A 14,574-nucleotide genomic window follows, 5' to 3' on the forward strand; every position below is an offset into this window, starting at 1 on the left:
TTTTTCTTAGAAGTACAAAAGGTAATTCTTGGAGGCTGAAGTAGCAGGTGTAATCCCAGTTGCAGATCAAGGGGAATTACCTGCTGCCACCTCCTCACCTGCACCCTCCCTCTCAGTGGGCATGTGGGTTTCTTTGCCTCTGGCTCCTTTATTCGGGTCTGGGGCAAAGCCCACCTGCAGAAACGTGGCAGCACTGCCTCCACCACTGCTAATCTGTCTGCTGACACATAGCACAGACTTCTTTGTGTGTCAGAATTTACCAGCCAGGCACTAATATTGATTTTTAGCTTGTTTGGCATATAGAGTGAAAACCCAATGCTGCTTTTGTATGAGGAGCCATTTCATACTTTCATAAGAGACATCAGAAAAAAATCCATCAATTACTGGGGTCTCTTCAGGGGAACTAATTATTGTGCTACACATACATATTCTGAAAACTTAATAATACCTTGAGAATGCTGTCAAAAGTCCTTTGGAGTTCTTACAGCCCACCAGAGAATCCTCTGCAGTTCATTTTTTATTTTTTTAATGAACCATCAAACGTTATAGGAAGGAGCTGGACTGAAAACCCCATATTCACACCAACTCAGGGTGGCTGGATGGTCTTGCTCCCTTTTGGATGGGAGGGAAGTTCTTTGCCTTTTTTATTTTTTTAATACCTAGATCATCTTAGATTTGCCTTAGGTCAACTGTTTAACTGTGACTGCCCGTTGCGATGCTCTCAGGGAACTGGAGATAGATCCTGCTGTCTCTAATGGGAATTGTCCCAACTGGAGCACTTAACAGGCAGCCTTTGGGTTTTTTTTGGCAGAGGGAGGTTATCCTAGCATTAGGCAGAAGGCAAAAGCCAACAGATGCAGAGCTGTCTTAGTTACTCCTTGCATGAATGCAACAAGATCCTAGGGGGGCAACAGGTTTTTTTTATCTTGTTAGACAGCTTGACAAATGCCCAGTAGGGCTGAGGACCCCTTCCCAGTCCAGAGGAATATTTTTGATGATTGTGATCATCTTGGCTGCAGTGTTATTGGAATATTCCCTCTCTTTCAGAGCTACACGTACAAAGGTCTACTGCATGCTATGGCGAGTTTTTAGGCATGTATTAGGGCCAAAGGGGAGGGGGTGTCTTTGCATGCCACTGTAATGTGTCAGGTTCCCTTCTGTTTATGTTTTGCAGTTGCTTTATGCCTTAAAAACCTGGCACCTAAACCTGCATGGGCAGTGTTAAGGCTCAGCATGCTGCCTGAAAATCACCTGAACGTCAGCCAGAGAGGTTGCATGCCAGTCGTTATTCCCATCCTGAGTCTGTAGTGGAGCAGTTAGGCTTGCACCAGGACACAAAGGCTTGCACAAGCCTCATCTTCCAGGAAATACAACATCAAGAAAGCCTTTTAAAATGGCAGTTTATGCTGGAGTGCTCCCTCCTGCGTAGGATGGTTTGGAGGATTTTTTTTTTTTTTTTTCATCTCATCAGAAAGAAAGAGGAGTGGTGCAAGCCAGCAGCAGAGAAGGCATCCCACAGCTCTGTGCAAAAGCCAGAAGTGATGTTATTGTCTGCAAGAAGACAAACCAGGGCCGTGAAAGAAACATACCCCAGTCTTTTCCCATTTGCGCTTCCAGATGGCTGTTACAAAACACAGAGACATGAAGTATATGCCTGAATCTGTCACAGATGACAAAACCATGCTTGTGGATCACACTAATCCCATCATGTCTGGCCCCCATGTCCTCTTGGGTGTGTTACTAATCCCCGTGGCTCTCCAAAGAACTAGATTTTCCTTTAGACGTCTGATTTTGCTGAAAGATCTGAGAATGGCTCAAGGGCATAAATTATTCTTTCCATAGCCTAGTATAATGTATGATCCTTAAATTGCCACCAGATCTGTCTCTTTCAGATGATAGTAGAAAAAGATAATATTGCACTCGCCCCCAGGCCAAAAGGAGGAACAGGTCCAAACCATGCCAGCTTTCAGCATCTCAGCAGCATTGTGGATGCAGATGGTATGAACTCTTGGAGAACTGTGAGTGCTGTAGGATTAGCACTCAGCATCACTCACTCAAATTAGTTCCTTACAGTGGCCTTTAGAACCGGGGAAGGGTTTATAAGGCTGTAAGTCTGTCATGGTATAAATCAGTGTAGTGTATGTGCTGTGGGGTGATGGAGCAGCAAAGTCATATAGGGCAGGAGCTGGCTTATTACCTGGTACTGCCACCCACTCACAAAAGTCAAACAGGGACATCTGTGAGGCTTCCTGATTTAAATCAGGAATTTATTCTTATTTGTAATGATAAGAATTATCATCAGTAATATTATGGGTGCTTGCAGCAGTTATTGAGTGTATTCTTGCACCTTCCTTTGCAAGCAGCAGAGGTGGAACCATTCCTAATTTGTGAATTGAAAACTGTTTTCACATGACTGCAGGAGATGATGCTTTCAAAAAATCAATAAACATCATAACACTTGCAGTAATATCGAAGTTAGCGACTCTAAATCAGTGGAGGATATAAAACCACTAACACTGGGAGCTATAGAAGACAAGTAATTGATTAAAAGTGTGCCGTATTTTTATAAAAGGGGAGAAAAAGGAATGGGGGATATTTTTATGGCACCATTTTGGGATATCTTTCTGGCTGGCACGCCTTACCTCAGCAGAAATACAGGCACCAGCCAACAGTGCCTGATCCTGCTTTCCCTGACAAAATTGCAATCTGCTGGCGGCTGCAGCAGGAACAGGACTAGTCTTAGTTACAATAAATTACACCAATTTACCAGGCAACTTTCCATTTGAGCCACACTGTGGATCTGATTGCAAATGAAGCCTATTCAGGCATACTAACAGCCAGGCATTCGCGATCACTGCTGCCGGATTCAGGCTAAATCTGTGCTCTCTTGACAGAAGACTTGTACAGCAAGGTGTGCAGGCATCGACACACCATTCGGGCACAGGTCTGCTAAGAATCCCCTATTGCTACTAAGACATATCTGCCATATATGCTAAAAAAAAAAAAAAAATAGTACTCATTTAATAACGAAATGGTGATTGCATCATGCTTTTTATTGTAACAAATGAGTACTCTCTGTAAAACAAATTGTTGTGCAAAGTTGCTTGTTCTAGCCAACATTTTGGCATGTTTTGTTTCTATATGAGCAGCTTCAAAATATTAATCATTTAAACTCTTTTGAGAGTTGGATTTTAGTGCATTTTAATTGATGGCTTGTCATGGATGTTAAACACTAAGTCCAAGTTTCAACTTGAGGGGATTGGCAGCTATATTGCACCGTCACTTCTGACTCTGGGTGGCTGCAAAGATTGACAGCTGAGACTGCACATACAATTTTCTGTATGTATTTCTCAGAAGCAATTAAAAAAAAGGCTGCAGGGGAATGAAGGAGATATTCCTTCTTTCCTAGCCAGATCACATCCCTGATCTGATGTACCATGCAGGCCTAAAACACTTGTGCTAGCCCAAGGGCAGGAGCAGCATACAGGCTGTGGCATGTGCCCAGGGTGGGATTTTGAAGGAAAAGGAACCTCCTGAAGCGAGGCTACATTTGCCTTCTTTGCCTTTCTTCAGTTGTGCTGAGCATTACCTGACCTTTATCCTTGGCTGGGTCATCACGGTGACTTCACAGACACAACCCATGGGGGCTGAGGAAAGCACTATTTAATTGCGCTCTATTTAACAGTGGTAAAGCACACCCAATTCTACAGGAAAGTGTGCATGTGATAAACCCTTTTCTTACGTGTAGATTCATTTGTAACAGGCTTCATGGGTTCAAAAGGTTTTGCATTGTCATTCATTATAATAACTGGTTCCTAAACAATGACTTAGATTAAAACAAAATCAAAGCTTCTGTTGTTCCCACATCTGCCTCTAGAGGTTTTGAGATGTGCCCTATGGTTTTCAAGAGTTTATTGTTGGTGACCAAGCAGGACTTTCCATGAACAAGAGAAGCTACAGCTGGAAATGCAGGGAGTTCCTAGTTCAACATTAAATGATAACAATTACATGGGCTGATTTGAAATTGCTTTCTCAAATCAATGTTGGAGAGCCAACAATCATCTGCCCATCCTCTGGGCCAGTGATTGACCTGGAAAATGATATATCTTTGTCATCCTGGGATCAGATGTGTTTGCACTGACTGTATTTTGAACTAGTTGTGAAAGCTGAACAATACCAGCTCTAGAAACTATTGATAGCTTATTACCATTTCAAAAGAGAAAGATTTCTTGGGTCTCTTGAATGTGCATTAATATTAAATCCTCTGGAAAATTTCAAAATGTGAGTTTGCCATGAGTGCCCTGTAACAGAACATCTCCCATGAAACAGAATGAGAGGGGAGAGCATAGCTCAGCAAAGTTGACAGTTTAAATATCCCCAGAGAAAAAAGATATAACCAATGAAATTATTTTTGTATATGTGCTGGATTTGGGGGAGGGAGGCACGTTTGTTTTGTTAAGCAAATGACCAAAGGCACTTCTGCAGAGCAGAAGATAGATTTTAACAGGTAGTAAAACTGTGCATCTAACTTGGGATCAGTGACCTAACAGAAACAGTTGGAAATTACTATTTTTAAAAGAAGTCCCAGTCCTGTCTTCAGTACAGCTGAACTTGGGCAGTCAACCCTGCAACTTTAGCGTGTACGGATGTATGTCGTGAGGAAGAAAAGAGCATGGACTTATCTATACAGACTTGGAACATTTGGGGCAAATGTTCCAAATTAAGAAGGAAAACATTCCATGATTTACGTCAAAACTATAAAAATAAGCACTTTGCACAGCTCATGCCCTGACTGAAGTCAGAATCCCTCATCCAAAACATGCAGAAATGACTTTTAATTACTCCAGCTCATGACAAATGAAACTCTCTCTGGTGTTCCACGGTTAAAATATCTGCCCTATCTTGATTTTTCCTATAACCATTCCCAGATGTAAGAGGTACTGTATAAACATCCAGAAAACGCAGTGATACCCATGGCAGAGGACACAGGAAAGGGGGAAGGGAGAAAGCAAAAGGCCTTATTTGTAGCTTTTACTATATTCACATTGTACGATGAGCCTCCCACAAAGCCGCAAGTAAGCCTGTGGCTCCAGTGGACTAAGACTTGCCTTAAAAATACGTGCACAAAAAAGGCAAGCAAGAAAAAGGCATGGTTTCTGTGGGACTGAAAGCCTCTCTATCCACCCTTGGCAAACTGCACCAAGGTGATGGCCAGAGCAGAAAGTTAAAAATGGCCTCGAGTTGCAGTGATTCTCAAATGCCTCAGCTGTGAGCAGAGCTTTTGTGCTTAAACAAAAGCATTTTCTCTTCCCATATTCCAGGCAGATGTACAAGGACAGCTACACCAATTTAACGGGCGGTAGCAGTACAATCCTCTACAAGCAAGATTATATCACACTCTTGATGGACAGAAAGCATGTAGGCTGGAAGCTGCAGTAGTCTGTAGGGTTTGGGTGAAGTCCTTTCCTTCTGCATCCTCTAAAAATAACCCCTAGAACAGGACACCTCTCCCATGAAGCAAAATAACACCTCATCTGAGGTTCCCCGCAGGAATTATGCCCTGAGCTGTCCTGTGAGGAGTGCAGAGGCTGTGTGCTCATTAGCAAAACTGTAGATTGCTGGAGAGAGCAAAGAAAGGAAGTTTGTGAAGCAAGAAATTAGGGTTTACTAGCTGATACGTATGAGGTTTGAATAATTAAACTTTGACAACATAACTGACGCTTTTGGGCATCATAAAATACAGAAGGCACTTTGACCTGCTGACTGTGCCATCAACTGACACTGGCATTAAAACCTGCTAGTAAATCATTAGATGTGAAACAATGATGCTTTTGCAGAGGCATCACTTTGGTGCAGCAGAAGGTATTGTTATGACCTCCCCAACAGTACCACATAGGCTCAAAAGACAGAAGTTAGACACAGAGCTTCATTCTTTATCAAACCTGCTCTAACAGCACAATCACAAAAGGCACATATGCTAGGAAGCAATGAAATGTCCAGCACTTCTACAGGCAGCTCCTCAGACCACCCAATGCAGGAGACACGGAGAGTGAGCCAATCAATCCTAATGCCTCACAGGTGGGACAGGGTGGAGAGACCAACCCTCATCAGCTCCTGAAGGGTGTAAGAAAGCAGCTTCAAAAACAGTGCCTGGTTGCTAGGACAAGGATATGTCAGAGGGGTTTGTAGCAGCTATTATTTGTCATCCACAGCATCATGAATGTTCCTGGACGCACCCCCTGGATACCAGAATCCTAGTGCCTGTGGGGCTACCCGGATGTGCATTTTTGTCTGCTTGTGAGCAAGTAAGTGAGAGGATGAATTAATGAATTTATCTTCTTGTTTCAAAATGAAATAATCTTTCCCTGGCATGCGGATTTGCTACACCAAGTTGCAACGTTACTTCCCACAGGTCAGTCCTTGCAACCTGATCTCCCGTGGAAGTGTTTGATAGCGTCATTGGTTTGTAAGTGAAAGAAAGAAAATAACTACATCAATCTGTAGAGTACTTGAAGCATCTCTAAGCCGCCAGTGAAGTTGCCTCCTGCCAGCAGCACTCGGGTGCTGCTCCTTAGGTTGAAAACTTTCCCTTTTGCTGTGAGAGCCCCTTCACAAGAAGTGTCAGGTGCAGAAAGAAGGCATTCCCTTGACAGAAGAGTAATGCTGATTGAGCCTCCCTTAACTAACGGAGCACAGCACCAATTTGTGGTATTTTGCCTAAGACAAAAAGCACTTCACCTGTGGGAATAATTTGCAATAACGAGGGATGAAATTTAACTTTTCAGGATACCTCTTATGAAGCAAAAATGTAACAAAGTCACAGTGAATTTGTAGAGTACTTGACAGGAATTTTCTCTGGGTAGGGCTCCACAACAAGCACCTGACTAGCAAGCCATTTGTGTCTTCTTTATGAGCTATCACTGTTGAGCAAATGCCGCCAGAAACTGGAAGGGAGTGTGACCAGAGTTCCTCCATCAGCACTTCTGCTGCTTTTCTTCCCGAAGGTGGGAGAGAAGGGTCAATAAGACTGAAGTGCATATACATATCTGTTGAGATTGCTAACACAAATGAGCAGGATTGTTTGTGTTAAGCTAAAAGATGTTGTTGCTACACAGTACCGTGTGTGGCTGGGGTAGGTTGAGGGGAAAAGAATCATAGAATATCCTGAGTTGGAAGGGACCCATAAGGATCACGGAGTCCAACTCCTGGCACCACCCAGGTCTACCCAAAAATTCAGACCATGTGACTAAGTGCACAGTCCAAACACTTCTTAAACTCCAACAGGCGAGTTGAAGAAAATACCTGAAGTTTTGGTTTTATTGCCTCTGAGAATATCCACTTCCAGCATGTTGCTGGATTATTCAGACAGATCTCTATCATTCAAAGGTGTACAGGGCATGAAATTCTTCAGGCAGCCCGCTCTTCCATGCAACTGCAGGCTCCTGGAGCAGCAAAGGGGTGGCAGTATATGGCTTGAGTCCCAGCAGAGCTGCCTCGCTGCAGCCACACACTGGGCTGAGCACATGCCTGTTTACTCTTCCAGAGATGGCTCGAGACGACATCACACTCCTTTGAGTGGTGTTGTGTTTTTTGTATGAGATAAACCTTGGTTTACATAGGATGTGACACCATTGTTAAATTGAGAAATGGCGGGGAGGAACCTTTCTCAAGGTGCTGGCAAGGAAATTGTTGGCCTGATCAGACAGCGTGTGTCTGCGTACTAGTACTTGGCACTGTTGGCACTTGGATTAAGAAATAACAGCAGTGTTCTCCATAAACTGTGTTATTTCACGTGAACGCAATCAGAGTTGAACTTGCACTCTGAGCATAATGATTCCTGGGATAAGTTGTTTGCTTTTCTTCCAAGCAAGGTATTTCAGAAAAGGGCTGTTCATTCCTTAAGTTGTTTGGCTCAAAGGAAAAAGGACTTCTCCTGGGGAAGAGAGCTGCTATGAAGCTGAACAGGGGACAGACTAACCACACCTTAGTGGGAGAAGAAAGACTGTTCTTCAGGTGAATGTTAACTTGCTATGGCCAAAGAAAAAGCCCTAGAAAGAATTCACCACATATCTTCTCGCTGGCATTTAGTCGTCTTCCTCAGTGAAAGCTGGCATATTGCAGGACAGATGATTTTCCTGGATTTTTTTTACGGTACTTTACACTTCACAGGAGTTGTTTCTGTATGTCTGTAATAGAGCTGTCAAAATAACAGCTTGCAGTAGGAGATGTGATCACACCTCTCCACTCCATGCTGCCCCCACCTCCTGTGGCACCTGCTCCTAATGAAAGGCTTGAGGATGGGGCCAGATGAAGGTGACACTGCCTGCGAGTGCAGGATGTGTCTCTGTGATCGCTTGGCTGACCCTCCCAGCAGAGCAGTGCATTGGGTTCCTGCATGCTTCTCTTTGCTGAAGGCTTACAAGCGTGGGCCCTGCTACAGTCCTGCTATCGGTGCCTGCCCCAGCCCATACACCATGCACTCTGCCTACTGTTTTAGTGACTTTTCTCCTTTGCTCCATGACCTCTAGAAGGTCTCTTGCAGCCATCAGCTTTGCCCTTTTTATACACTGCCCTCCCAGGCTAGTATTTTCGCTCTTGCTGAACTGCCTGTCATGTGTGAAACACATGGGGCACAGTCCCAGCAGCAGCTGGCTGACAGCACTGGGTTTTAAAAAGTCAAGGCTTTTCCATTGCAACTTGACAGGGCAAGGAGGGCAGAGATGGGACAAGGACCAGTCCACATCCACTGAGAAATGGCTCCTGAGTGCACCTCCAGAAAGTACTGCCTTAGGTCTACCTGGCAGGGCAGGGGGGCATTCCCCTGTGGGGAAAGGGTAATTATTAGAAAGTGTCACACCTAAGTCACCCGTCAGCTCTGGTGACTCTGGAAATTGTCATGTAAAGCTGAGTGGGTAGAAACAACCAGGGCAAAATATTTATGATGGGACTACAGTCACCATCCATCAATATCTATTAGTGTTTGCTTGGAGACATCAGCCTTTTTCTTTTATTAGATATCTTAAGTAACCTACAGGTTCATGCTTGCAAGGTCAGCATTTCCTATGCATGAGAGCAGCACCTCTTGAAGACTAAAGCTGTAGGCTGCGCAGGTCCAATATACCCGCTCAATCAGATGTTTAAGTATCTCCGCAGGAATGATCGCTGTCACTTAATTTTCTGATTAGTGTTGTCATATCTATTTGTAGAATACAGTATAATTTATGGTGAGATCCCTGGAGGATCTTCAGCAAATGCTATAAGTAATTGAATCTGCTGATTTCTGAAGGTCGGATGAAAACTGAGCATTATTGTAACACAGATTATGTGGTGATGACACCAGGTAGCTTCACATTTGATATTCACATCTGTTCTTTGTTGCTGTAGACCAACCTTGTGGACAATGAGTGAATAATAAAATGAAGAGGCCCAACTTCTATTTAGCAGAAATCTGAGGCAAATTTTCAACCCTGTCAGTAAAAGCAATGTAGTTCTTGAAGAGAAGTGAAGGGAACTTGCATTACTGAGCCAAAGGGGGAGCAGAAGTCTCAGAGGCAATTTAGGGAAACATCAGGAAATGGTTTGGGTTATCTTATGGAGGCAGTGGCTCACTGACGAACTCTAAGGCTGAGTGCTGTTACTCCCAGTCATAGCTGTGTGATGCCTCAAGCTGGCACAGCTGCTTCCTGCTCCTGTTTCAGAAACCAAGTGGTTTTCCCTTACCAGAAAGACTCATTTTGTCTGGGTGGCAAGTTTTAAAAATAAGGCTTTCTAGTTTGGCTTGTACAGCATTTGGAGTTTTTCTGTGGAAGTGGGAGAGCAGAGAGAATGAAGGTGGTCTGGCAAGGGGCAGGGATGGGTGATCTGAGGGCACTGGGTTACAGCATCTTGCTGAAGAAATGGTTTTTCAAAAGAGTAAAGCTCGTGGAGGATACTAGTAACAAAGTTCAAACTAGGATGCTGGATTTTCTGCACCAAACAGTCTGCTCACTGATAATTAGTGGATATTTCTTCAGGGAGGAATAAGCTTTTGTCAAACTACTCTGGCCTCTTCAGAAACCCTTACAACTTTCTGGTTTAATGTTAGTCTCATCTGCTTCCCACAAAGGAACTTCTCATAACAAAGTCAAAGATATTAAAAAAAAAAAAAAAAAGCTTGGCATAAGATGAATAGGCAAGACAAGGAGTGGCTGGAAGCACTGACTAAATTTTGGAGAAAATATCTATCACTAGAAGGCTGCTGCTAGCCCCTGCACCCTGTATGGTGCCTATTAGCAATTCATAGGGTATGCATTGCTGACTTCTAGAAGCGATTCCTGCCTATTGGTGCTCTACAGAGAGAAAACTGTGCCGAGTTGATAGATTTTTGTGGCCAAAGTGCCTATTAAAAAGAATAAATGCATATTCACTCCTGAAAGCCTCTCCCCAGAATTAATCAAGTGGGTTATTCTGTGCTTTTTTTTTTTTTTTTTTTTACTGCAGAGGTACTTGTGTGCTGCAAGTTTTCTCTTCAGCTGCTCTGTAAATCATCAACCTGGGACACTGCAGGCTACACAATGACTCCATGACTTGCCAGGACAATAAAGCAGGGCTTTAAGGCCCTACAGCCCACAAAGACTTGAGCACACACCTTACTTTGTGTAGCCTAGTGACAGCAGCACGGATGTGCCCGATGCTGAGTGTGTGCTACAGTGCTGTGATGGAGCAGGGCCTAAATACACACAGACATCTCAAACAGAGGCAGCTGTCAGCAAGGCTTCCTCTCCTCGTGAGGACGCTTTACTTGCAGCTACTGTGAGGGAGCTGCTGCCTATAAATCCCACACTTTGTTGTTTTGCCAGCAACCAGGAAGGGAGCAGTAAAAACCTGCCAGGTCGGTTAGAAACCAGCTGAGTGACAAGGCTGCGGAAGAGTCACCTGAAAATAAACAGGCAAACAATAAAAAGCACAAATAGCCTCCCAGGGTGAAGTTGGGAGGGAGCCTGACTCCAGCTGCGTGCCACGGCCCCCTCCTGCTTTCCTGTACTGGGGATGGATATTTGCGCAAAAAACAGGGCGCTAGCGCAGAGGGGAATAACATGCCTGTATCCTCTTCCCCAGTCTGTATTTGGCATGCAACTGGCGTGCCCATCCCTGCCTCCAGGATGTGGGCTACAGCCCCCTGTGCTGCTGCTGGGGTTGGCCTTATTTTGTGAACATCATAAGCCCTGAGCTATGCTGCGGTTCAGGCAGGAGGCTTTTCTGCAGCTCTTGCAATGGCGGGATGTATGAATGCCCTGGGAGTCTGCTGTGTCTTGCAGCACCTCTGTGATGAGCAGAGTAGGGACTCCATAGTGCAAACAGCACAAATAGGTTTTCTTTCCCCAGCACCATTCCTTTTAGGGTGATGGTGGGTTCAGTCTAGCAGGAGGAAGCTGTCTGCTACAACAGCCCTTATACCAAGCGTATATCTGTCACATTATTTCAGTGCTCTCTGGGGAGAAAGTGAGGGCATGCAAAAACTGATAAATAACTGTTCCCAGTTCTGGGTCTCTTATATAAGATGCTGATTATAGAAACTGAGGTGTACAGGAGTGGGACAGAATGCAAAGATCAGTTTTTAAAGGAAAGTAGGTCTGGGTTTTTAGGGGGGAAATGGAAATTACCAGCCCTCCTTGAGGCCTAATACATTAAAAGAAATGGGTGTTCTGTTGTACCAGCGAGTCCATCTTTGCCACAGAACAAAGTGCAAGAATCCTGCGCTGGGAAAGTACTGCTTGAGAAGGAATTTTATGTAGAACTTCTCTTCAGAGATGAGATGATGTATGGTACAGTCAGCTGAGCACAGTACCGGGAATAAATGACTAGCATAAATGGTTTCCAAAGGGAGCTAAACTAGTATTATCCAAAAGTATCCAACTACTCATGTTGCTTCCCAAGTACAAATGATGCTTCAATCATCATAGCTGAGTAAAAAGCAATTTCATTGCTATCCTGGCATTAATATCAGTTAGATTTTTTTATATATTTTTATTTTTCCTTCCTTTTATCCCCAGGATTAACACTAAGCAGGAAGAAGCTGCTTACAAACTAGTTTTAGCCATCTTCAAATTTCATATCAGAGAACGGCTAGGTTTGGACAGCATTAAGATAGCTGCTATTTTATTTTACACATAATTGCTTACAGAAAAATAAGGAAGGGTTTTGTAGTGTAACACACTCTCAGTACAAAGAACAAAATGCTACACACAGTTACTTGCTATGTCCTTCTCTTACAAATACAAACCATAACTTGCCAGCTCCCTACACTGCAATTTCTTTTGTTATAGCCAAGTTATGAAAGCTGAGGGAATGGAAGTGATCTGTTCTAATTTATAATGTCAGTACACAAGCCCCCTATGCCTTCAGCATAATTGTAGCAGTAATGTGTGCATGTATAGATAGATGGTGGTGAGTATCTGGAAGTTGCTCTTCCGTGTGTGCTATTAATGAACCATCAGTCTCATGAACTAAAGGCAGACATGCAACTCAGAAATCTGTTACCGTAACACTTCCTCAGTTGGGAAACCCTGTTGGATTTCCGACTACTATTGGAAACAGACCTTAACTTCTTTCATAAGTACAATTTTGATGCTTAAATTGTAGAAAGTCTCCTTTGGAAAAATCATTGCACTAAGGTAAGATGGTGGGTTGAAGGTTGGGACTGGTTATGGGAAGATAAGAAGCAGGTAGCCAGTGTGCTGGCTGATAGGTAGGATGTCCGGATGCCATCACTATTTATTGCTGCATACTTTTGTATCACTCATTTCTATTGTACACCTGGAGTGTACTTTACAGGTAAATTCATACAAGGACACAATTCCTGCCCTGAGAAACCACTTCTGTGATTTTGGTGTATCCTTTCCTTTGGGCAAAGCCCACACTTACTGTAATTAGCAAGAGCTTCAGTTGTAGTTCTTCTGTATTAGCCTTGCTCAGCTGAACAGTTTCCACCACATTGGGGCTCCTTGAATACCTCTTTTAGTGCTAGAATTTGTCAGCGGGTCAGCACCCACTGGCATGCTGAAAAAGAAGATAAGATCTATTCAGTCCAGACACATTAGTTTAGATCACCTCAAAGACCACCCTGAAGAACATTGCCAATTAGCGAGACTCTGACCTCTGTACTCCTTCAGAAGATGTGCTAGATTGCACTAGCTATGCAATGTGTCCCAAACCAAAGGCATTTGACAGGTGTTGAGAGGTGTTCTTGCTCTTTGGGGCACCATATAAAGAATGAGAGATGAACATGTCTGTGTTGCAGTGTTTTCATGAGGCAGGACTGATAAACAAGAAGCAAAAGTGTATTAGGGGAAGGCGTAAAGCTGTACTGACATAGTACTAAACCTATAGTCTATAAAAACTCTGTCCTCCTATGATTTTTCCATGTGATCTTCCAAGCAGTGCATTTTCAGGACAACAACCTCATCTCCTCCAGTCTGGAGATCTGGTCCCAAAGGTGTTTGTGACTGCAGGAATAGGAGAGCCCTGACCTGCCCACATGCGGAAACAAAGCAGAATCTGCCCCCGAATAACTGCAGTCTCCTGCAAGTGGGGCAGTTGCTTCTTGCAGCAGCAGTGAACTGACACCTTACTCAGAGACTTGTAACTTTTCCTTTCTCTCCTGCAAGACTGCAAAGGGAGGAGCCAAGGCAGCAAATCCTGCTATTTTGACTTCCTTCATGTGACAGGTTACGTGACAATACTGTGGGGAAAGTGGTGTGTCTGTGGGAGTTTGTATGGGTTTCTGTGTACTTAGCAACATCTTGTGCCCTTGTTTGTTCACTCTGCAAGATACATGAATGGAGACTATTGTCCTGTAGGTAGCAACATGGAGTGGCGATCAGGTATCCTTTGGATATAAAGGTACATTTGTGCAGTAGCAGTTGACCCACAAAGATGGTAGAAGTAGGTGCCCTATCTAGATTTTAGATGGAAGAAGGAGTGTATTTTATTGAATAAGGCAAGTTTTTGTTAGCTAGACCACCTTATTCCTGTAGGGAATCCTTAGGAAGGATTTATGTTAGATGTTCTCTGATAATGATACTTTTTTAATAGAGTACAAAACACTGGGCTACCTAAAGCTGAGCCCATTCCTTCAGTTCAAAAATGTTAATGCAAGGAGAAGGTATCCTCTACTCTTTACTCTATGGTAGCTCTTATTTCATTCCTCTTTCTACTATATCTTAATGCTGAGTTATATCTCAACTTTATCTACACAACTACCAGTTTATACTACAACAACTACTCAGTATCTACAGAGAAAAAATTCAGCAGAACAAGCTTGCTTTGTTCATCAGCTCCATACAGTGCAATTAGGAGAATGAGCACTGATGCTATAATAATATGAAGACTTGGTTTTTCAGAGATGGTGAGGGCAACTAATGCAAGGTATTGATTTTATTAGAGACTTTGGATTCTCGGTATACATGCTTTTTTTGTGTTTTTTTTTTTAAAGCCATAGATTCATCAGAGTAGCATTTTTCCTCAATATCTGCTTCAAAAATATCAGCTTAATGGTTTTTAGAGAAACTAAATGATATACAGGTAAAGCTTTCC

General features: G+C 43.3%; 2 long non-coding RNA genes across 3 annotated transcripts in view; one reads left to right on the forward strand and one right to left on the reverse strand.

Annotated features, from left to right (window-relative positions):
* LOC310896552 overlaps positions 1 to 14,574 on the reverse strand; it is a 69,068-nt gene that overhangs the window by 36,470 nt on the left and 18,024 nt on the right. The gene's annotated exons all lie outside the window — the stretch shown is intronic.
* Positions 6,139 to 12,170, forward strand: LOC310896550. Its single transcript, XR_014581594.1, has 3 exons — positions 6,139 to 6,305; positions 6,413 to 6,466; positions 10,480 to 12,170. It is a non-coding gene; the product is annotated as an uncharacterized lncRNA (long non-coding RNA).

This window comes from Anser anser (genome assembly GCF_964211835.1).
Source record: "Anser anser genome assembly, chromosome: 3".
Taxonomy (NCBI): Eukaryota; Metazoa; Chordata; class Aves; order Anseriformes; family Anatidae; genus Anser; species Anser anser.